At 39.0% G+C, this 24,870-nt stretch overlaps 1 pseudogene; it reads left to right on the top strand.

The window, feature by feature from the left end:
• The first annotated feature begins 6,046 nt into the window (after positions 1 to 6,046).
• On the top strand, positions 6,047 to 6,173 carry LOC118660909 (annotated as a pseudogene).
• The last annotated feature ends 18,697 nt before the right edge of the window (positions 6,174 to 24,870 follow it).

Raw genomic sequence — 24,870 nt, 5'->3', positions numbered from 1 at the left:
AATTACAATATAAATGCAACGTAATGGTTGAGAAAAATAGGTATATATTCAAATAACACAGAAAGTGCACACAACCCAGATTTGGGGCTGAATAGCATGTTTGTTTGTTTGTTTGTTTTGTTTTTTATATATTTTATTGATTTTTTTACAGAGAGGAAGGGAGAGAGATAGAGAGTTAGAAACATCGATCAGCTGCCTCCTGCACACCTCCTACTGGAGATGTGCCCGCAACCAAGGTACATGCCCTTGACCGGAATCGAACCTGGGACCTTTCAGTCCGCAGGCCGACGCTCTATCCACTGAGCCAAACCGGTTACGGCTGAATAGCATGTTTTAAATGATTTATCCATGAACCTGGGAAACAGAGGGAGTAGGGGCATTCTGGACAAAAGGAGTATGAAATTCAAAGGCAGAGAGCCACATTTCTGAGGCAGTACAGTGAGTGATATTGCTATTGTTTATGAGTATAGCATGTGAAGTACAAAGTTCAAAGAGAGAAAGACAACCGCAGGAACTAGAGAGTAGGCAGAAGCCAGAGCAAGAAAAACCCAGATTCTCATGCTGAGGATGTGGGAGTTCATTCCTGAAACAACTAGATATTTGGAGTGTTGACAAGAATTTTTATGAATTGATTTGAGCTAAACTGGCAATAATCACTGGGAAGCAAGATCTCAACAGACTGAGAAAATGTTCCAAAGAATGGCAGTTTTACAGCTTATTTTACACACTAGACTAGAATCAAAGGAGGAGAGGCAAAGGGGGTTACATGAAATCCATTGGTGGTAGATTAAGGGGGCAGGAGAAAGCAAAGTGAGGGGAGGAATCTCTGGGATTGAGTTAAAAGTAAAACTGAGAGATATATACTTCCTACATTGTGGGAATGGGATAGTTAATGCTATCTTTACAAGACATAGAGATGGTGGTCAGGAAATCAGATAACAATGAGGGGTTCTGTGGTCTCTGCTCTGGTGTGGCTGTGCCCTTAGGTATCTGGAAAATGCTATTACTCTGGTATTTCAAATGTGCATGTTATTTTAGATGCAAAAAGACAATAGGCATGTTTACTTAAGGTAAAGATTGAAAGTGTGGGTGAAGAACAAAATTTCCTCTACCTTCGAGGTTCTTCTGACTTATCTAATAATCAAGTAGTCATGAGACAAATTAGCAAAAGAAAATGACCAAATTTAATACACATATGTGTGTGGGAACCCCACACAAGTAAAACAGACAGAAACCCCTACATGCAGGAGAAGTTCAAAGATAGAAAGGGGATTGAGGTACAGAAGACCTCCTGGACTAGGGATGAGGTAATGCACCTTGGGGCTTCAAAGAGCCATTGTGGGATGATAGAAGAACAGAGGTTTAGTAAATAGAAGTTTGCCGTGCCCTATAGATAGGTCAAAAGTAGTTATCTCTAATAATAGCTTATTATGGGCAAGTCCCCTCATTCAAATTCTTCTAGGTCATTGGGAGGGACAGAAGTTTCTCTTGAGCCTAAGGCTAAAGGTGCCTTTAGCTCAAAACAATCTGCATACTACAGGGGCACAACTTGGGGTGACACATTCTAGACCCCCAGAAAAGCTACAGGTCTAGGATGTGCCTACCCTCCGTGACCTGCTTTTAGTTAGGAATTTTTATGTTCAGACAGACCATCCTATGTGGTTACTTTCAATCTCTGAGTTTGTAGGGCCTGCCATGCTGGCTTTCCCTGAGCTTGTCAGGTTTAGTATGTCCCCTTTTTCACCCACAGGAGGAAATTTAAATAAGAAACTAACGTGATCATTACCCATTCTCTTACTTTCTTTACTCCCAGACCATGGGCACCTAAATTTTGTGGGTCATGAAACAACTACACAGTAACCACAAACTGTGTCATCTCTTAATCACTGGAGGAAATCAACGGTTGATCTGCTTAACCTATCTGTCATTATCCGCTTTAATAGGTGTCCAACTTTCTCTATGTTCTTTCCAGTAAAACCAGTCATTTGCCTCGCTCTCAAGACTTTCCCAAGCCCGAGCTCTGCAGTGCGGCTGAGGAGACTCACCACCCATGTTCCCAGGAAGAGGAGAAATCACTGGCCGATGGAAGGAGTGATTGGAGCTACATGCACAGGCCTCCAGTGGAGGGGGAAAGTAAGTATTTTAAAAGGGCTGGGGGAAGGCCAAGGGTAGGGGGAGGAGACAAATGTACTACTCTTTGTAATATTTTAAGCAAGAAAAAAAACATAAAAAAATAAAAAATAAAGCATTTGTCAGCTTGTTTGATAAGGCAAGAAAGAAAATCATTTATATCCCTGGAAAATAATGGTAACAAACTTTTTTTCTCAGACTCCTATAACTGTCTATGGGTTTCATGAAGCCTAAGACATATTTTCGTTATTTATAACCCCTTATTCCCCCCACCACTATTCATAAAATAGTGAAAAACAGTTCTTACAAATAAGAAAAATGTCAAGTACAGAACCTGCTTGTTTGATTCAATATTTTGATTTGATTTAAAAATCAATAATTTATTTTAACTAAATGACAGACATTTTGTTCTATGTACAAAGAACTCAGGAATTCCACCCTACCTCCCACATCCCGTTTGGCCACAAGAGATAATGGCTGCATTGACAAAAACGACAGCATTTCCAGTTCCTGTCAAGGGTCGTTTCAGAAAGAGAGCAGAAGCAAAAGCCTCACACTATTATTTTTATTTTAAAACATTTAAAAAGAAATAACTAGTTATTGGCCTCAAGGGTCTTCTTGTTTCTGCAAATGAAAACCTTGGGAGGAAGCAGTTTGATGCTGGTGGAGCACCAGGTTGGCCAGATTAAAGGGGATTAATGACAACAGCCAAAACTCGGGTCTTAGCCCTGTGCAGGGACAAGTCAGACACTGATTCTTCTCCCATGTGGCTCTGATAGTCGCCTTCTGGGGTCAATCATGGGAGACCAACACTCACTTGAGACAAACTTGGGTATTGGTTTCCTTTTAAAAATAGAGCAGAATGCTACATCCTACTATGTACATATTAATAGCAAATACTGTTTACTCCAGTCTAGGCATCACACCATCTGTTTTATATGCATGGCTCCATCTCCCTTAACTGTTTCCTCCTCCATACACTGCATATGTAATCCGTACTGTTACCGGCATTAAAAACAGTGATGATAAAGGAGGTGCATCTGCAATAGGTGCTCAATGAATGTGCTTCCTCCTCTCATCTCCTCGTTTATCTTCAACTATTTAGTGTTTACACTTATTAGGTTAATTAAACTGAATCAATATTGTCGTCATATGTGAGGTAAAAAACCTTCAAATCCCTACTAAGCACACTAACCTTTTTCTATAACTAGGAAAATGCATCTCTTCTCACCTCATTCCCCAAACGGCCTGAGAACACACATGTGCGCACCATGTGCTGACACGAGATTTGCTCAGTCCTATCCCAAATAATAGCAGTAAGCAGAGGCAGCATCGCTACAAGCACAGTTTTATTTAGAGCTCCCCAGTGCCCCAATAACTAAGGGAAATGTGTGATGTCTTAATTGCCAAGAGCAGCAAAGCCATTTGCAGCGTTACAGTGGGAACTGCAATTTTCCAATAAGAATAAGATGAACCATGTCAGAAAATAGAAGTGCTTATCTAATTTGCCACTCAAAAACAAAACAAAGCATTGTGATATCCTCCTGAGGCCAATTTCTGGTTACATGATTCGCAAGAGAAACATAACAATAATAAAATTCAGAAACAGATACCCCTCATTATTCAGCCCACTTTACAAGACTTCAGAAGGTCATAGGTTCCCTATGGAAAAAAAGTAGAAAACAAAGTAAATTCTTTCACATCCTTTTCGAATTTCATGGTGACAAAATTCAAAACACTCTAAAAACAGAAAAGCAAAATAAACAAAAAACAAGATACTTGAACAATGCAACTTATTTACTCATAAATATATTTCCCTGATCTACTTGTTATAACAGGAATCATTAGCAGGTGCCTTCAATTTCCAAGAGTTTTGAATGTATGCATTTTTTCAGGTTGCCAAAAAATTACCTTTGTATATTACCTTCCAGTTTCAGAATCTGAGTAATAAATTTTGCATAGAAAATCCCTTACCCCCCTACACACACACACACACACACACACACACACACACACACACACACACAGACACATCTGGTGGAACTTTTACAGCACGAGGTTGTAATAGGCAGATGGGTTCCATTTCCTGAGACTCTGCCACCGAACTGATGACGGTGACCCACTGCTCTTTCACAGTATGCTAGTAAATACTTGAAATGGAAAGCATGGGATCATAGATCAAACATTACAAGGTTAAAAAACATTACAAGGTAAAAACGTCATGTGCCTCAATTAGAAATTATTCTGCCTGGTTCATATTTTCCATTTGAAACTTTTTTTAAGAATCCCAGTTTTTCTGAGGGGACTCAGAGAAATATTTTGCCTAACATGTCAAGCGTAAAATGTTATGCAAATAATTCAGTACAAACAGAGTTTGTCCCAATAGCACCATTACTTTAATAACCAGAGTAAAAATTATTAATAAAACAGTTTAAAAATGGGATGTCTCAAATGATCAGGATTAAGAAATGAGATCTTAGAATATTTTACATAAATATAAGAATTCAGATAACATTTGTTGGGCGTTTTCAAAGACTATATCAGTTTTCTTTTGTTGCACAAGTCACCCAACTTTTGACTAAGGTGCTCAACCAACTTTTACTTAATTCATCATTTTGCAGGTCAGCAATTTGGGCTAGGGTCAGCTGGGCAGTTCTGGTCACAATCAGACTCACTCATGCATCTCAATCAATTCGTGGGGTTAGTAAAGTGCTGGCTAGTCAAGGATGTTGTATTCAAAGATGCCCATATCCTAATCTCTGTACACTGTGAATATGTTACCTTATATGGCAAAGGTTGATTAAGACTGAAGATGAAATTAAGGTTAATCAAGTCCTCTTAAAATATGATTAACCTGGATTATTTGGGTTGACCTACTATTAATAATAAGGGTGCATAAAATTGTAAAAGGAAGTCAAAGGAGGAGGTCAGAGTAATATGAGGTGAGAAAAACCCCACCTGTGATTGCTGGCTTCAGAGATAAAGGAAGGAGCCATAAACCAAGGGATGCAGGCAGCCCATGAAGTCAGAAAAGGTAAAGGAAAGGATAATCCCCTAGAGTTTCCAAAAAGGATCAAAGCCCAGAATTGTCTTTGATTTTTAGGCCAGTGAGACTGGTGTTAGACTTCTGACCTGCAGAACCGTAACATAATAAGTGGGTATTTTAAGCCACTAAATTTGTGACAATTTGTCGTAGCAGCCATATAATAATAACAGATCATCTCATCTGGGACAGTCTGTCTCTGCTCCACATGTTCTCTCATCCTCTAGCAGGTTATATCTTGAGGTCTGTTCAGATGAAAGATAGGCAGGATCCAAGAGACTGAATAGGTAGAGTACAGGCCTATTGATATCTAAGCCCAGAATTGACACACCATCATTTCTGCTAAATTCTATTTGCCACAGCAACTCACAAGGCCAACCCAGATTTAAGGAGTAAGGGTATAAATCCCACCTCCTATTGAGAGGAGTTGCTAAGTAGCCCAAATAACAATAAAAAGAATTGAATCTACTTTTTCAAACAGTATACCACAATGACTAAAAGTTTCACATCTCACTATTATAACTTTTAAGAACCGGGTTTAAAATATGAATAATAATATCATCATAAAGGTAAAAATAGTATGTTGTATACTTTAAAAAATGTATTAGTTTCAAAGTGAAATACTGTTTACCTTTCTCAAAAAATTAAATCCCATTTTTTTTCATTTAAATTAATATTATTCAGGGTGTCTAGGTTATCTAAACATCTAAATCACAGTTGTCTGACAGAAATATAATGAGAGTTATATATGTAATTTAAAATTTTAAGTAGCCATATTTTAATATAAAATATTAATAAGACAGTTTTGATTTTTTTCATATTAAGTCTTCAAAATCCAGTGTTCATTTTACACTTCTTAGAAATCCTAACTTTTTGCAGGTGGAAATATGTCTGCTCCTCATTCCTTTGGGAGCAGGAATACATGACATGCTACATTAAAAAAGGGGTTCTCAGGGCTGCCAACCTTACAGTAGAGCAGTAATATATTTCTCCTACATAAAAAACAAACAAACAAAAAAGTGTCCTAATTTGTATTAGCCTCATTTTGAGTGCTCAATCATCCCACATGTCTAGTGGTTACCATAGTAGAGAGAGCATATCTAAAAGATTTACGGTAAGCCCCAGGCAAAATTTTAAGCTGCTAAAAGTTTGTCCTTAGAGCTTCTCTGTTCTCTTTTCTGCACTGAGGCACCTTTCTGCTTCCATTTTCAAGGCCCTCAGAGATTTTCTGCCCATATTCCTGTTCTGGTAAAACAAGAGCGAATAAGGGCATGGAAATACACTGTGATTCAAACAGCCCTGGATTTGAAACCTAACATGCCAGTTACTGGACTTTATAGCTTAATCTGAGCTTCAGATTTATCATCAACACCTATCTCACTATTCTTCATAGAATTTTTATAAAGAGTGCAATGATATATATAAAGGCAGTTAGCACAATGCTTGGTAGAGTAAAGGCATTGTAAAGAAGCTACCATTAGTTGTTTTTTGTTTTTGTTTTTAATCATAGACAGAAGAAGGCAATGCCTAATATAAAAACAATGGACTGCTTTTAGAATTTCAGGTGGCAGTCAATCACAGACTGTAGAGGGTATTCCTTCAGAGGAGGAGAATTAATCGAGAGAATAAACAGAAAATGTTAGAGACCAGGTAACCTGTGAGATTCCTATACTTCTAGACTTCTCTCCTGATATTATAAAAGAAAAACTAGATTTTAAGAAGCCATAACTTAAATTCAATGTAAGATAATTTACAGTTATTTTCATTGTGAGGACACTTTTCATTGGAGTATGGTGTCAATGATAAATTATGGTTTGTTATTTTAAGCCAAGAGGCATATTGATTTTCTAAAATTAGACAATCTGACTAAATATGGCAATGAAAGTCAAGACAAAAAAAAAGACAGACCTTACAGTTTTTCCTGAGGTAGACAAACCTAAATGCTGCTACAGGATGCCAGCATAGTTCATACTGTTTTAGTGAATCACTGTCCTTCCAAAATGAACAAAAACACACAATTATTAGCTTCCCAGAAAACGAGTATAATATCGGCAAATTAATATTCACTTTGTGAGTCAGTCAGAGTGTTCTTTGATATTTCCAAGACATACAGTCACAATTGCAAACATATTGTCTTTGGCCTTCAGTCCATTGATTGGGCACCACTTATGTGACAGATGTAACAGTGAGGTAAAGTGATAAGTAGGTGAGGTGGGCTCATGGATTAACTGGGCAGTTGGTCAGACACTGAAATATCTCTCTAAGTTACTTGGTGTATTCATTTTGTGGGGCTGCTGTAACAAAGTACTCCTCAATGGTAGCTAAAAACAAACATACAAAAAATGCATTGTCTCAGAGTTCTGGAGGCTAGGGCTCTGCTTCCTCTGAACCCTGCAGGGGAATCTTTCCTTGCTTCTTCCTATCTTCCAGTGGGTTCGCAATCCTTGGCCTTTCTTAGCTGGCAGCTGCATAACTCCAATCCACCTTTGTCATCAAATGCTGTTCTCCTTGTGTGTCTATGTCTTCACATGGACACCTGCTTATAAGGACACTGACCAGTGGATCAGAAGTCCACTCTACTTGAGTAGAACCTCCTCTTAACTATATTTCCAAATAAGGTCATATTCTGAAATACTGGGGGTTAGCACTTCCAAAATATCTTTTTGAGAGACACAAACAGGTGCCTCAGTTTTGTCTATGAGGTGATGATGATATAGTAGTACCTAGCTCACAAGGCTATCTGAGGACTGAATGAACATACAAAATGCCTAATTAGTGCTACCACATAGGACTACTGTAAGAGTGGTTACTAATTATTATTTCCTGTTGTTGTGTATTGGCTTAGATCCTCAAAGCTATGCATACTCAAATGTGAAGTTCTATTTTTCACAGAGGCAGCTATGCTGCTTCTGTGTTTTGATTTTGCTCTTAGAGTGTAGTTGTTTTTCTTTCAAAATTAAATGACTCTCTTGTCACTTATGCTTATGGGTATATAAACAGAAAATCTTTCTGGAGAAAAATTTAACCAAAATTCTACCTACTTCCAACATAATCTCATGAGAATTTTATACAGTAAGCTGAATACGGGGGTAGTAAATAAAATTATTACTAACCATACAATAAAATACCTTCCATATTCATATTTTAAAACACCAAATGTTGCTCTGAGAACAAGCCACTAGATTTATTTAGTGAAGACACTAACATGCTAAACTATAACTAAAATATAGAGCAAATACAACTTTGCTGAATTGATTCATTAACTCCAGTAGTTTTCTTGTGGATTCTTCAGAAATTTCTCTATATAGGATCATGTTATCCACGAAAAGAGACAATTTTACTTATTTTCCAATTTGAATAATTTTATTTATTTTTCTTGTCTTATTGCTCTGGCCAGAACTTCCAGACAATGATGAATAGCAGTGGTAAAAGTAGTGATCCTTGTTCTCCTGATTTTATGGGGAAAGCTTTTATTCTCTCACCATTGACATAATGTTTTTTGTATGAGGACAGGTTTTTTGTTTATTAATACCCTTCCCCATGTTGAAGAAGTTCCTTATATTCCTAGTTTTCTGACAGTTATAATAAAAGGGTGTTAGACTTTGTAGAGGTGAATTACTTCCAAGTCATTAACATCCTGTAAACAGTACCTAGTATTGAGCTTTGCATAGTCAACAGTTTTATAAGTATTTGCTGAGTTTGAAAACAGCAAACACCAAAAACCTGAAATCACATGTCAAGAGACATCCTTTGATAAATTTTCCTAAGAGATTCATTTGAAAAGGTTGGCTCCCCCCCACTCCCCTCCCCCCCACCAACCCCACACAATCCATGTAATTCACATAGGAGTTCCTTTTTTTTTTTAATTACCTGGTACACTAAATAAATTTTAAAATATGTAAAAGTTAATTCTGACACCTAATACCACTAGTAAATATAGTTGTCCAAGAACACTCCTGGATTTAAACAGGCTCAGTCAAATGAGGGCATAGGGAAACAAGGCCTCTGCCTGAGCCTTCTGTAGAGTATTTGCAGTTTAGTAGCCTACGCCAAATATAAAAGGTTCCTCGAGAGCTTGATGTCAAATTTGAATATCTGAGAGTTTTCTCTAATTAGATCATAGGACATATATTTTTAAAATCTATCAACATCAGAGTAACGCTTTGCATAAGTAACTCTGTGGCTTCCACCAGAAGTCTATATTTTTCCTCCTGGGTACATCTGTGGCATTTCTTGCTCGGTATGGTGGCCCAGGTATGCTATTTTCCTTTCAGGCATCCTCATTGGACCTTGCTGATGAGAAGAAAAAAAATCCACAAGGAACATGCAGTACAAAATAATATTTGTCACTGATGTGGTAGAAATAGAAAATTACATAAACAATTTGGGAATTATAGGTTCATCACCACTGGGGTGAAAAGTTATAGACCATTTCTCACCCTCAATTATCCATTGGTTCCCTGTTGTGCCTGAGCCAAATACTTGGTTTCTTTGCATGCTCTTCTAACTTCTGCTCACCAAAATCTAACACTAAAAAGTGCCAGCCCAGAGTGACACTGGCCAGGTTCTTGGTGAATACCTTCGAGGGCAATAATATATGTTTACATGTAAATCATAATTAATCTCTAAACTTCCTTTTGGGAAGAAAAACAGATTCGGGGGTATATTTTACTGTCTGGGGGCAAGAAATGACAGGATGGGAAGAGAAGAGAAGCAAGTAAGGGGGGGATGATTGAAAACATTTGACTTGGCTTGAAATAAAAGTACATATTTCACACATATTTTTAACCAACCCCAAAAGACAGCCTGACTTCGAACACGCTGAACAGGAAGCCATTCACTGTTGGAATGCTTGCTGAGCCCATCCAAAACACACACTCCTAATACCCCCGGGCTATCTAAAGAGGGTTGGGGTGAAAATATTTAATTTATATGTGCAATCCTGCTTCCTGTTTTATTTTTTTCCTCTTTGCCAACTCTGTTTTTCAAACTTTGTGAAAACGATAGGAAACCCATTTCATTTTTCTCCCCACCCTTTATTGACCCAGCTGTACGTTCTACCTCAATTTATAGCTCATACCTGGCTTGAAGACCAAAGAAAGAGAGAAAGGTAAAGACGGATGTTAAACTCTCATGGTTACTGTGGTTAAAAAGGAATCTGGGTGGAGGAAAGCTTGTGGTGGTCTCAATATCAAGGGCAGGAGGGTGTGGAACAGGGGCTTGCCTTGGGTTAGAGAATGTGCGCATTCAGTAGTATGCATTCAAAAAGAGTGGGAGGAAGGGTATAGAGAGGAGGGAAAAGAAAAAGCATTTTCCTGAGAGTTCGATGAGTGGCCAGAGACACCTGAATCCTATTACATTTCAAAGAAACAATCTTGGTTATCAAGAAGAATTTTTAAAATATTTCAGAGGGAAAAAAATAGAAAGACCCAAATAGTTAAGAATCATAATCCGAACAAAAGATTTTCCAAAACTTTCTTTAACTATATTGGAGTGCTTTTCTTCTTAGTTGCATGTCAAAGGTATGCTCTTTTAGAATAAAATGAGTTCCAGATGGGTGTACTTTACTTAGTATACCTGTTACCCTTATTATGATATTTTGATTTCAGGAACTGCTGAATCAATGTGCAATAAAACATTTGAAAGAAAATCTGAAACCGAATGGAAATCCAGCAAGTTTGAAGTTCAGATTTCAAAATTCTTGAACTCAATTTAATTTTCCCAGAAAGCTGACCACACACTCTATGGAAATCCTGTCAGAGGAAGGGTTTTATAATTGAGCAGTTTGTTTTAAATACTTCAGAGGAGGTGGGGAAACCTGTAAATACCTGAACTCAAATAAGCATTTCAACATTGCCTCTTGAAGCTATGTTTCCATTGTAATATCAGATCAGACTAACATTCTAAATCAGGGGTCCTCAAACTTTTTAAACAGGGGGCCAGTTCACTGTCCCTCAGACCGTTGGAGGGCCGGACTGTAGTTTAAAAAAGAACTATGGCCGAAACCAGTTTGGCTCAGTGGATGGAGCGTCGGCCTGCGGACTGAGGGACCCCGGGTTCGATTCCGGTCAAGGGCATGTACCTGGGTTGCGGGCACATCCCCAGTGGGAGATGTGCAGGAGGCGGCTGATCAATGTTTCTCTCCCAATGTGTTTCTGACTCTCTGTCTCTCTCCCTTCCTCTCTGTAAAAAATCAATAAAATATATTTAAAAAAACAAACAAAAAAAAAAACTATGAACAAATTCCTATGCACACTGCACATATCTTATTTTGAAGTAAAAAAACAAAGCGAGAACAAATACAATGTTTGTATTTGCATGTGGCCCGCGGGCCATAGTTTGAGGACCCCTGCTCTAAATGGAAGGCTGTTCTGGGAAATTCTACCTGTCACCATGGGCTTTACAATGCTTTAATGCCAGGTAATTGCCTTAAACTTTTACTTGAAGTTGATAAAGGCCAGGAAGCAAACCACTTTTAAATTGTTGTGGAAATATCCAACTGTGTAGTAATATAGTTCCTTATGTCTATTGTTAAACCTACTTTCAAAGTTTATAAGCAGGAGTCATAATAACATCAATTTGTAATTTTGAGTTGGAGACTTTCTATTAACCTAAAAATACTGTGTGGCCACAGGTGCACACTGCAGTGGCCCCACACAGCTATCTATCTTCCCCATTAAAATGTAAGCAGGGATCCCATCTTTCTAACCATTGCATTCTTATAGCATCTAACCTGTAAAACATCTACTTTATTCAACCTACAAATCATATGTGTATATTGTTGCAGACTCCTTGCAATAAATCCCTGGCCTCATCCTATCCATGGCCAACTACATTAAATGATAGTTCCTTTGAAATCTAGCAAATCATAATCCTCACCCAACTATTTGAAACTGAAGGCAATAGTATTTATGTTCCAAACTTTGCCAGTTAATGCCTATGGCAAGGCTGGCCAATTACTGTCTCCCATTGCTATTTGATCTGTGTTCTCCCAGGCCCTTATCTTGACATCAACAGGAATCACTAAGTGCCTCATTATGTACTTGAGAAGATATATACCACAAAATTTGGAAGTTTAGTACTTTAAGTATCTGCATAACAGTAAGTAGATTGATTTACCTCGAGTTATTGCAGTAAAGAGAATGGGTTATGAAGGAGATTAAAGGCTAGTTTACAGAAGCAAAGCCTTCTGGGTAATGGTGGAGAATCTTCTAGGGAACCCTCAAGCTAGTTGAGTTGGTATTAATGTCATAGAAGTTCTTGTGCAAACCATGTCTCGGCATTTTATAGGAAGCACTTTTTGCTGAAACTACTTTCACATAGCAGGCAAATTACTCTCCTCACCATCTCTATATAATTAGTAGAGAAAACACATTTTAAGAACAAAGAATATCATTCATAAATGGCGTGTCACAATAAATATGAATTATCCAACTGACGGTTACTGTTGCAGACATGCAGACTGAGCATTTGGCACTCATGACTGCCAAAGAGTGACAATAGAGACTGAGAATTTGGCACTAGTGACTAATCCAATATGGACTGGCAAGGAATAGAGAAACAGAATGAAAACCAGAGTAACAGAGAAAAGAGGTCCAAAAACACAAGGACATGGATACTTAGGCTGTGTCTCTCTATGTTTCACCAAAACATGAAACCTTCACTCATTTATTGTTTGCACACATGTGAAACCACTAATATGGTGTGATAAATTGTTAGAGAGCTAAATATAAATTTAAGCCACTTCATAAGTGTGTTTGATTCTCAACCAGTCATTTTAGTTGGATAAAGACTAAACTAAAGACTACATCTTTTGTAATTATTGAGAGGTAGAACTTGAATCAAGTGGACACAGTCTACATTTTTAGTCATTTATCCAGTGAAAGTAAAAGAGTTTACAATCTCTGTAGCAGGCTTCCTTAAAATGCCGCACCCAATTAGGTGTTCCTCAAGAAAAAGAAAAGGAGGAAATGACTTTGTATGCTCATATCAGTTTTGAGAATACCAGATTAAACAATGTCAAAACATTTATATTAAGATGCTTCAATAAGCTATTGTGCAAGATACATCTCCAAGGGTATGGGATGCCACTTCCAGATGATTGTGGACTCCTTTCTTCATAATATCTATTAACTTCTAAGAAGCATACGGGAAATACTGCCATAGGAGATGGTGCCTTAAAAAGTCTCATACTTGTTAGAGCTCTATTAGGAAAAAGAATGACAACAGGATTCTTAGTTTTCCACTGCTGGGAGCTAGAACAAACCAGAACTACGACGTTCTAGAAAATCTGCTACAGACTTCTGCTCAGAGCACATTAGCTTGAACTTGGGCACACAACCAGACAGATACAGGTGCAAGGGATGCTAAGAGAGTGACATTTAGATTTCCCAGCACATATGATAGAGGCAGGTATCAGAAAAGAAGTTTGTAAACATGTCTGGGGACTTCACAGTTGTAGTTGGTGACACAAAGGGGAAGTACCTGACTTGTACCAATAGGTATTAAAATGTACTATATACAGGTACAACATTACAATAGTATGGTACAGGAGCAAAAATAAACATTCCAGAAATAGAGCTAATACATAGCTCAGTAATTACATTGAGAATATTATAATATACTTAGCATATTATAGAAATACTTTCTAAGTCTACTAGTATTAGGAAGGAAGATGTACTCAATAAATTATGTGAAAAATGGTTAGCTATTTTGGAGACAACATAACATTAATTCTTACCTCAAATCATAGTCAATATACTTAAGAGTTTAATGTTATTGGGTTTTTTTTAAGGTCCAGAAGAAAGGATGGGTATGGAGATCTTGCAATTTTTATATTAAACATGAAAACTAAGGCTCAAAAAAATAAAAATAAAAACAAACAAAACAAAAAACAAAGATAAAGGTCAGTAATTTATCTTTAAAAATTTTTTTAAATGTTTTCATTGGTTTTTCTTAAGAGAGAGGAAAGGAGAGGGAGAGAAGGTAGAAACATAGATAATAGAGAAAAATCAATTGGCTGCCTCCTGCACACCTCCAACTGGGATCGAGCCCACAACAGGGACATGTGCCCTGACCAGGAAATTGAACCAATAACCTCTTGGTGCATGGAATGATGTTCAATCCACCAACCCACACTGGTTGGGAAGTAAATTTGTCTTTAAAAATAAAATAAAAACTATATGGATCGCAAAAAGCATCCCCCCAAAAAAATGTAAAAACAAAAACTTGGGGAAAACAGTTGCTAAAAATATGACAGATAGCAAGTTGAAATATTAAAAGGTCAAGAATTTCTACAAACAAATAGGGAAAAGACAATGAATAGATAACTTGCAGGGGAAAAGTATATAATAAAAGCATTTTTAGAAAACTTCTAAAATAGTAGTCAAAGAAATGTACATTTATATGAAGATATTAATATAAAATTATTTTAAATAAAAATTCTCAATATTTTCATCAGTGTGTTGAGGTAGATAAGATCATAGTTGTAAGTGAGAAGGTAAAGTCTTGCAATCTTTCTGGAATGCAATTCAGTCATATATTTAATGCTTTGGGTTTTGTAATTCCACTTCTAAAGAAATAATCAGATGGAAAAAAAAGTCAGATCCAAGAATGCTCATCATAGGTTAATTTTTAGTGACAAACATGAGAAATAGCCCATCTAACATTATATTAATCGTGCTATAATAATAATGCTTACTTTATTATTACTTAATAATAATGGCTTGCTAATTAATAATAATTAATTATTATTATACATTTATACTGGCTCGCTTTATTATTATAATGATACTAAAAATTGGTGCCAGGAATTGTTCTAAATGTTTTGATGAATACAGATTAACCTATGTAATTCCTTAAAACAACCCTATAAACTTTGTATGATTATTTTTATCGCATTTTAGATGTGAGGAAACTGAGATACCGAGAGGTTGAGTAACTTGCCCAAAGGCCCCCAGCTGGCAAGCAGCAGAGCTGGGACTCAAACCCAGGCAGTCTGACGCCAGAATCCATGGTCTTAACTCCTACATATATTACCTCACACATCTATCCATAAAATGGAACGTGAGATAGTCATTGAAATGTTTTCAAAAATTATTTAATGGTGTGGGAATATACTTACATTATAATTAGTGTACAAAATGTATGTATGGCATTATCCCAATTTTGCTAACAAGAAAAATACATATGAATAGAAAAATTTAAAAGAAGATACATATATACAAAGCTCAAAATAATTATCTTTGCTTGGTAAGGAAGATGTAATTTTCATTTCCTTCTTTCTACTTTAATGTGTTGATAAAGTTATAAAGAAAACATGTTACTTTTATCATCAGAGAAGAATATAAGTTATTTTTAAAAAGAGAATAGCCCTAGCTGATTTGGCTCAGTGGATAGAGCATCGACCTACGGACTGAAGGGTCCCGGGTTCGATTCTGGTCAAGTGCACGTAGCTTGGTTACAGGCTCCTCTCTGGCCCAGGGCCCTGGTCCGGGCAGGTGCAGGAGGCAACCAATCGATGTTTCTCTCACATTGATATTTCTCTCTGTCTTTCCCTCTCTCTTCCACTCTCTCTAAAAATCAATGGAAAAATATCCTCGAGTGAGCATTAAGCAAACAAACAAACAAAAACAAAATAAAAGAGAATAAAAGTATTGATATATAATTAGCATAATTTACATCCTCTTGCCTTATTTGTCTTTCTAATTGCATTTTTAGGCTAGCACTAAAGGGTCTTAACTATGCTTACAGCAGTGTGAGAGCTGCTGCTATGTCTTCAAAGCTGCCACAGTTATAGAATTCCTTCCCCGTTTATGTATCTAAAAGGTCTCTTTTAGCACATTCTTCACAGTAATGCTGAAGTTGTCCCTCAAGAGCGCTATAGTCATTGCTGAAAGAAACAAATAAAAACCCTTCAGCTTGTTTCCTCAAAAAATTAAAAATGGAACTTCCATTTGACCCAGTAATCCCACTTCTAGGAATATATCCCAAAAAATCAGAAATACCAATCAGAAAGGACATATGCACCCCTATGTTCATAGCAGCACAATTTACAATAGCTATGTTTTGGAAACAGCTTAAGTGCCCATCAGCAGATGAGTGGATTAAAAAACTGTGGTACATCTACACAATGGAATACTATGCTGCTGTAAAAAAGAAGGAATTCTTACCATTTGCAACAGTGCAGATGGACCTGGAGAGCATTATGCTAAGTGAAATAAGCCAGGTGGAGAAAGATAAATATCACATAATCTCACTCATTTGTGGAATATAATGATCAACATAAACTGATGAACAAAAATAGAACCAGAGACAGAGAAGCATTGAACAGACCGTCAAACTTCAGAAGGAAGGCGGGGGGTTGGGGGGGAGGGAAGGGAAGGGTAAGAGATCAACCAAAGACTTGTATGCATGCATATAAGCATAACCTATAGACACAGACACTAGGGGGTGAGGGCATGTGTGGGAGGGCAGGGTGGCCAGGAAGAGGTCAATGGGGAAAAAAGGAGACATATGTAATACTATATGTAATACTTTAAACAATAAAGAATTAAAAAAAGAAACCTCTAGCTTAAAATTTCTAATTCTACCAATTGAAAGATAGACTTATAAAAATGATTCCTTTCTCCTTCCATCCTCCATCCTTCCTTCCTTCCTTCCTTCCTTCCTTTCCATTCACTCATTCATTCATGCAAGGACATTAAAACATTCCTGTCTATATCCACTGCTATGCTTCTTTCAACCATAACCTATTACCATGATTTTTTTTTAAAGCCTCTCAATTTGTTCCATGGAATTCTGATTCAGCTTGGGCTTCTAAACCAATTTAAAAAATCTTATTGTACAGAACCTGCTTTTCTTTCAAGCCCCAAACTACTAAAAACAGAAGACACACACACACACACACACACACACACACACACACACCACCTCCCTGTATAGAAAAAAACTGAAAACAGTTTTACATAGTTTTACATATTTTATCTCCTTTTAGCCTCACAACATCCCTTTGAGGTAATAAAGATGCAAATCCTTGGACCATTGGAAGGCTTTCAAAATAAAGTTAAATTATGACATAAAAAAAGCTGAAGAAGTATTAGAGCTATTCACATACCACAGTTTCAAAGGCTAAAAGCTGACCACGAGTAATAAAAAGCAATGCACAAGTAAACAAATGCAGGAATTATGGTTAGGGCAGATTGCTATTTGGGGTCTGGCTAAAAGATCTGCAGTAAAGCACTGGCAATGCTAGACTGATCTTCTCATCCTACCAAGAGGATTTTTAAATACATCCTGAATACAAATTATTTATTTTTCTAAGAGCTCTTTTTGTCCTTGTCCTTGTCAAACCTCACTTCCCTTGAAAACCATCCTCCTCTCCTGGATCATTGGACAGAGGTTTTAAATCCATCAACTAGCTAAACACAGGAGTGGGTCTCTGGGGCCCTGGTAGGACTGTACTACCAAGGGAGGGTAGGCATGTCAATAACTAAGTTAGTTCATGGCCTTCAGTTTGCCCAGAAGCAAAGCAGAAATACCGGTGCTAATTTTAACTTCACACCTGATTGGGAATACAGACAGTCCCTTGAAGTCTCTCTTCCCCTCACAACTAAAAGGAAAAAACTAACTAGGCAAATCAATTAGGGAAAGATGACAAGGTGAAATTTTATTCTGATCAAGCACTAATCTAATCTAGCCACTTCCTCCTTCCAAATTTCAATGGTTTCCCTCTTCCATGGGGAAGAAAATCCAAACCATCTGACCTGTCCTGCAAAAACCTCCCCAATCTGATCTTTGCTTCTTTCCTAAATCAACACACCTACCCTAGTGTAGCTTATACACAATTCCCATAATACACCCTACCCCATCTTGCCTCTGAGTCTTTGTGCAAGGTGCCTTCTTCCCACTTCTTCAACAGGTCCAATTTCACAAAAGTAATTATGATCATTAACTGAGCTTCAACTTTGTGCCAGGCAGTGTCCTAAGTGCTTAACATCTATCATCTCATAGGAACCTCACAATAACCCTATATTGTTCCTCATTACTATTCCTATCATAAATGAGAAAAGCAAAGCACATAGTTGAAAACTTTGCCTTTAAGAACCAAACAACTTCTTGTTTTAGATTACGTCCATTGAATCATTCTTTTCATCTGTGATTTATTTATTTTTTTAAAATACATTTTATTGATTTTTTACAGAGAGGAAGGGAGAGGGATAGAAAGTTAGAAACATCGATCAGTTGCCTCCTGCACACTCCCTACTGGGTATGTGCCCACCACCAAGGTACATGCCCTTGACCGGAATCGAACCTGGGACCTTTGAGTCCACAGGCTGATGCTCTATCCACTGAGCCAAACCGGTTAGGGCTCATCTGTGATTTATTGTTTGTGCCTGTTGTAGGCCATTATAGGACCAGCCTACTATGACAGCTACAGGTGTCTTTCTAAGTGAGGTCTAGACACTTTTGCGGTCCCTGAGACCCCTTCAGGAGTTCAGTGAGGTCAAAACTATTTTCATAATACTGCTAGGACCTTGTTTGCCTCCATGGTATGCAATACCCCACACAAACATAATTTCTAACACGGTAAATATAGATCAGTATAGTCCACATAAACAAAAGCTCACAAATCCCCAATTTTACAATATTTTCACTGAAATATCATTTCCATTGAAAGTCATAGATTACCTTCCTCTAATGTTGTAGGAGCATTTTCACCCGACGTGTTCAATAAGACACGCTGTCTGTAAAACTCCGTTACAAAGCTAAGTACCCAGATTGACAAGGTAATAAAGCGGCTCCCCTGACACGAACCTCCCAAACGAGTGCCTCTGCAAAATTACAGATTAGTACACACTATGACCCTTCAATCAAAGAAACTTACATGTCCTTGCTTCTTTTGCTGAAACAGAGAACACAGCCATCATTCTGATTCTTTTTTGTATCCTCACATGGTACTTAGTACTAAACCTTACACATAATAAGTGCCAATGGATGTTACTTATTTATTTTCAAAATACATTTTTATTGATTTCAGAGAGGAAGGGAGGAGAGAGAGAGAGAGAAACATCAATGATGAGAGAGAATCATGGATCGGCTGCCTTCTGCACGCCCCCTACTGGGGATCTAGCCCACAACCAAAATTGAGCCCAGAACCCTTCAGTCTGCAGTCTGATGCTCTATCCACTGAGCCAAACCAGGTAGGGCTGGATGTTTTTTAAATATGTTGACTAGGAAGACAAATTGTCTTGAATTTCTATAAAGTGTTTTTAAAATATACACTTTATAATAGTTAACATGCTAGTTACAATTTTAATTTCTTCTCATTCAAACAGTTTTGCCATTTGTGTAACGGTTATGAGTTTAAAAGTAATACAATTCTACTTCATTCATTAAAAACTATAAATCAGACTTCATAAAATAGTAGTAATTAGTAAATTATATTAAAATATTCTAAAAAATAACCAAAAAAATACTATAGAGATGGCATTATACCAAGCCCGACAATGTCCTTAAAAGGATTACATTATTCTTTTGGAGTAGATAAGTAAACATCAGGTGCTCCACACTTGAGAAGCAACTGAGACAAATAGAAAAAAGTAGAATGTTTATCGGAAGCCCCAGAGTTGTCTAGATTGGTCTGTAAATGTCCTAAAATACTTCCTTTTGATCCATCCAGAATTGCCATGAGACCAGTCCAACTAATGCTGGTTCTTCTTAGTCTGATACAAAAGAATAAACTAAATGGGATGCTAGAAAAAATGGGAGGAAGGCCCTAATCCTATCTAATAAAAGAGAAACATGGTAATTAGCCGTACATCCACTACCCTTCCCATTGGCTAATCAGGGCTATATGCAAATTAACTGCCAGCCAAGATGGTGGCCGGCAGCCAGGCAGCTTGAAGCTAACATGAGGCTTGCTTGCTTCAGTGACGGAGTACTCCAACGTTCCCCGCCTGCCTTGCCAGCCTCTCAGCTTGCAGTTTGAAACATTCTTACAAATATAGAAGCTAAACAAAATCCCAGAAACCTGCTTTCAGCCAGCCAGGATCTCAGAGCTGGAGTTGATACAGTGTTTCGATTATAGAACCCAAACAAACCAGATACCTGCTTTCAGCAGCAGAGGCCTCAGAGCTGGAGCCAGAGCTAAAGCTGGCCCAGAATTAAAAAAAGAGAGAGAGAAAAAGGAGCAGTTGGGAGCTTCAGTCACCCACCAGCCTGAAAATAGCCCTCAGCCCCTCACCCAGACTGGCCAGGCAACCCAGTGAGGACCCCCACCCTGATCCAGGACACCGTTTAGGGCAAACCAGCCAGCCCCCACCCATGCACCAGGCCTCTATCCTATATAGTAAAAGGGTAATATGCCTCCCAGCACCAGGATCAGCGGAGCCAAGAGGCCTCCCGGCACCAGGATCAGTGTGACAGAGGGCAGCGCCCAAACCCCCTGATCGCCCTGTGGCTCTGTGTGTGAAGGGGAAGGTGTCCCCACCCCCTGATCAGCCCTGCTCTGTGCCTGATAGGGGGGAGCTCCCCAACCCCCTGATCGCCCTGCGGCTCTGTGTGTGACAGGGTGCGGCGCCCCAACTCCCCTATCGGCCCTACTCTGTGAGTGACAGGGGGGAGCTCCCCAACCCCCCTGATGGGCCCTGCTCTGTGCGTGACAGGGTATGGAGCCCCAACCCCCTTGATGGGCCCTGCTCTGTGTGTGACAGGGGGCAGCGCCCCAACCCCCTGATTGACCCTGCTCTGTGCGTGACAGGGTATGGAGCCCCAACCCCCCTGATGGGCCCTGCTCTGTGCATGACAGGGGGCAGCACCCCAACCCTCTGATTGGCCCTGCTCTGTGCATGACAGGGGGTGGCGCCGCAACCTCCCCATAGACCCTGCCTTGAGTGTGACAGGGGGTGGTGCCCCAACCCCCCAATCGGCCCTACCCTGAGCATGACTGAGGGTGGCATTGCAACCTCCCAATCCGCCCTGCTCTGTGCATGACAGGGGGCAGTGCCCCAACTCCCCAATCGGCCCTGCTCTGAGCCCGACCAGGGGCTGCACGTAGGGATTGGGCCTGCCCTCTGCCACCTGGGATCGGGCCTAAACCAGCAGGTTGTTATCTCCCGAGGGGTCGCAGACTGCGAGAGGGCACAGGCTGGGCTGAGGGCCCCCCCCCCACCCCGAGTGCACAAATTTTTGTGCACCGGGCCTCTAGTCTAGAATAATAAAATACATAGATACAGAGAGTACAACAGTGGTGACCAAGGTCTAGGTAGAGGAGAAATGGGTATTGCTGAGTAGAATTTTAGTATATGATGTTAAAAAAAAAGTTCTGGAGATGGATAGTAAGAAAGCTTGATTGCAAAAGCTAGGATTTTAATTTTACACATCTTTCAGTAACTTTCATGAAAGTAACTTTCAGAAGATATGTGTATTTCCCTCTGAAAATATTAAGAAAGGAACAACTAACTCTCTTTTCTGGATGACTTAAATCTTCACCTGCTCAAAGGCAGACAAACAAGTGAATCTTATGAGGTTCCTTTAAGCCCCGTTACTCCTTCTTATACAGGTATTAGAGGCCCGATGCACGAAATTCATGCAAGAGTAGGCCTTCCTTCCTCCGGCTGCCAGCACCGGCTTCCCTCTGGCACCCAGGACCTGGGCTTCCCTCCAGCTGCCAGCAGGCACCTGGGACCCGGGCTTCCCTCACAGCCCTGGCTTCATCTGGAAGGTCATCCAGAAGGACATCAGATGGATGTCCAGTCTAATTAGCATATTACACTTTTATTATTATAAATTAGTGATCAGGCTCTCAAGAGGGATCGCCCCAGCCTTCTGTTTGAGGCCTCAAAAGGCTTTCCATCAGTTCACCTTCCCTCTACCTAATAGGGTTTTCAGGAAATGAATAGCATTTCACTATTGGAAATAACGAATGGTTTTTAGGGCTCTTGTGGTTAATATAATCTTTCTGTGTTGGGTCTACGCCTCCTGTAGCTAGATGACACAGTGAGGAGGAGACTACAGTGTGATGTTAACTGGTGCATAGCAAGGAATCCCTTATATGGCAGTAGATTCTGTGAGTGTTAATGGGTCCCTCTCTGACTGTTGGTACAAAAGGTAGGAGCCTGCATTAATCCTATTCAAAGGGGTTAATGAAAAAGAGGCAGTTTCATTGTCCTTGTGACCTCGTGGGTCCCTGTCAAGGCTGCAATGGCCTCTCCATTGACCCTCTACTATGTCACATCAGGGAGCGTCAAAGAGCCAATCTATGTACTTGTGTCCTCTGTTAAATATCCAATATGCTGTTTGGTTTGATAGTAAACCAAAGGGAAAGAGCTTGAACAAGTAGTTCTTCCAACCCAGACCAACTCTTTGTTAGTCTGTCCTAGTTCACTCACACTTGGTGTTAAGAATGGGTTTGACACTATGCCAATCCAACCAGATATATTCATTATAGCCTTCCCTTTCATGCCATTTCAATAATATCTGAACAATATTAACAAGACAATAGCTAGCAAAAGCAAGTTACTACACTTTTATAATCCAGGCTCCTATTGTGATATTTAAGAAAACTTTTTCTCCAATGCCACCAAAATTAAGAAAATGCAAACTCAGTTAACAGAACCATTTTAATTTGAGAACTTTTCTAATTCTAAAACTATTTTCCTCATCCAGCCTCTCCTTCATCCAGCCCCTAATATATCATGTAGCAAGCAGTAAAAATACACCAAATTCTATAAAAGACACAATATCCCACTATTACATACCAGGCTCATAATCTACACAACCAAGAGCTGGATGCTGTCACCTGAGATTTTTCTGCACTTGGAGGTGATCCAATGAAAAAAACTTTCCCATCAAGATTGTTAGTCTGGGCCAGCGATAGGTCCTTGAGAATACTTGTTCAGGTGATATTTTACCATTCCAAAGATAGCACTAAGGGGATACAGTATAGAAAAAATCAATCCTAAAAATGCCACACATTCCAAGAGAATCAGAGTGCCTGCCTATTTACCACCCCAACAATCACAGCCTGGGACAGCCCAGAGTCTGTGTCTTTAGTCATGCCTTGGACCGTTAGTCACAAAGGTCCCTGAAATTAACCTGTGAACGAGGCATTACACTCACAATGCACAGGCTAAATTCTGAATTAAATCTCTATTGTGATCCAAGTGGAAAATTCTGAAACTCCACCTCTCCCTCAACTAACCCCCCTCCCCTTTTTAAATTGCCAGGACAATAGCAAAAAGTGCTTTTCTTTGTATTATTTCCTGTTGTCTCTCTGCTCTTCTCCCTCCCCACCAAGTCTAAAACACTAGGGATCTCTGGCCTCAAGGGTGCTAGTCTGTTACCTTAGAGACTGTTTCTTTACAAGGCAATGCAGTGGCAGAGGGCATGCCTTTGCTGCTTACCTTGGCAACCGTGAATTGCCAAATGCTGTTCTCATGAATGCGAGTCATTCACTGCCATCTGGACATGCCCACAGGTACAAACATTTTTTCATGAAAGAACCGGGGAATACACATTGCATCAATAAATCTCCTGAATGACAAGCAAAGCCTACCCATATGTTGGCACAGCCATATCACATTAAAACTGACAACAGTCTCTAATGGCATTGCTTCTAATTGCTTCCAGACAAGGTCAAATTAAATGTTGTTTATACCATATTCTTCAGCCTTATCAGGCAAGCAGCATGAGTTGGGAGAGAGGATGAGGTATGAAGAAGGAGGTAGACAGTCACCGTAAAGTGAACGACCACTGAGTTTGACCCAAGAATAAATATACTACCTTAAAGCGTCTAGGAGAGGCTATTCACTTCTTACTACCATTTCTGTAGATAGAAACCCAAGAGCAGGGATTTTTTGCCCTTGGATTGGTGAAATAAGACTGGCACTTACCTCATTCAAAGGCATTTTTATATTCCTCATAAACAAACACTACAGGTGAAATTCTTCACATATTTATAAGAACATAGACTGTACTTGATTGGGGGTGACGGGGCAAGATGTAAAAGGGCCCTATTATGTTTTCTTGTAAACAAAGTGGCTATGAACCTTGGAATTTACTTCATATCCAGCTTTAAACTTAATTCCTCTATGTGTCTACTTTTTTATTGGGATATTGTTATATGCAGTGTGAAACGTTTTAATAATTTACTAGTTTCTTAGGTCTTATGTCTCATATATTTGCATCATGCTCATCATACACATCCACCAACAGTGTAAAATAGTTAATTCTAGCCACATTCAAGCTTATATAACCCATATACTAAGATTTCCCATAGAAAGAGATGAGGGGAGAGAAATCTTGGGCAAAAATCAGTCAGCAATATTCCTAATATGAAAAAGGGGGGGGGGGGGCAACAGGAAGAGAGAGCAAAGAACTGTGGATAAGGGACAAGCAGAAGTCAGTTTTCCTAATTTGGCCACTTGTAAAAAAGTAAAGTCTTCTAAAAATCTTATGGCCTGATTAAAGGACCAGAGAGTTAGCCAGGTAAGTTTCTATAAAAATTACATCACTCCCAATATCCCTGCCACAACCACTGATTAATCTGGTCTGGTCTCCAACATGACTTGGGATGGAACTGGGACGTTTGTAACATATCCTCTTGCCATAACAAGAAGTGATATGTTTTCTTTCCTTGGTGATAAAGCTTTCCAGTTCAGTAAAAGTCTTTGTTTACCAGACATAAAAATGTTGAT

Source organism: Myotis myotis, unplaced genomic scaffold (assembly GCF_014108235.1).
Source record: "Myotis myotis isolate mMyoMyo1 unplaced genomic scaffold, mMyoMyo1.p scaffold_m19_p_7, whole genome shotgun sequence".
Lineage (NCBI taxonomy): Eukaryota > Metazoa > Chordata > Mammalia > Chiroptera > Vespertilionidae > Myotis > Myotis myotis.
This window is presented reverse-complemented; position numbering and strand designations above follow the sequence as displayed.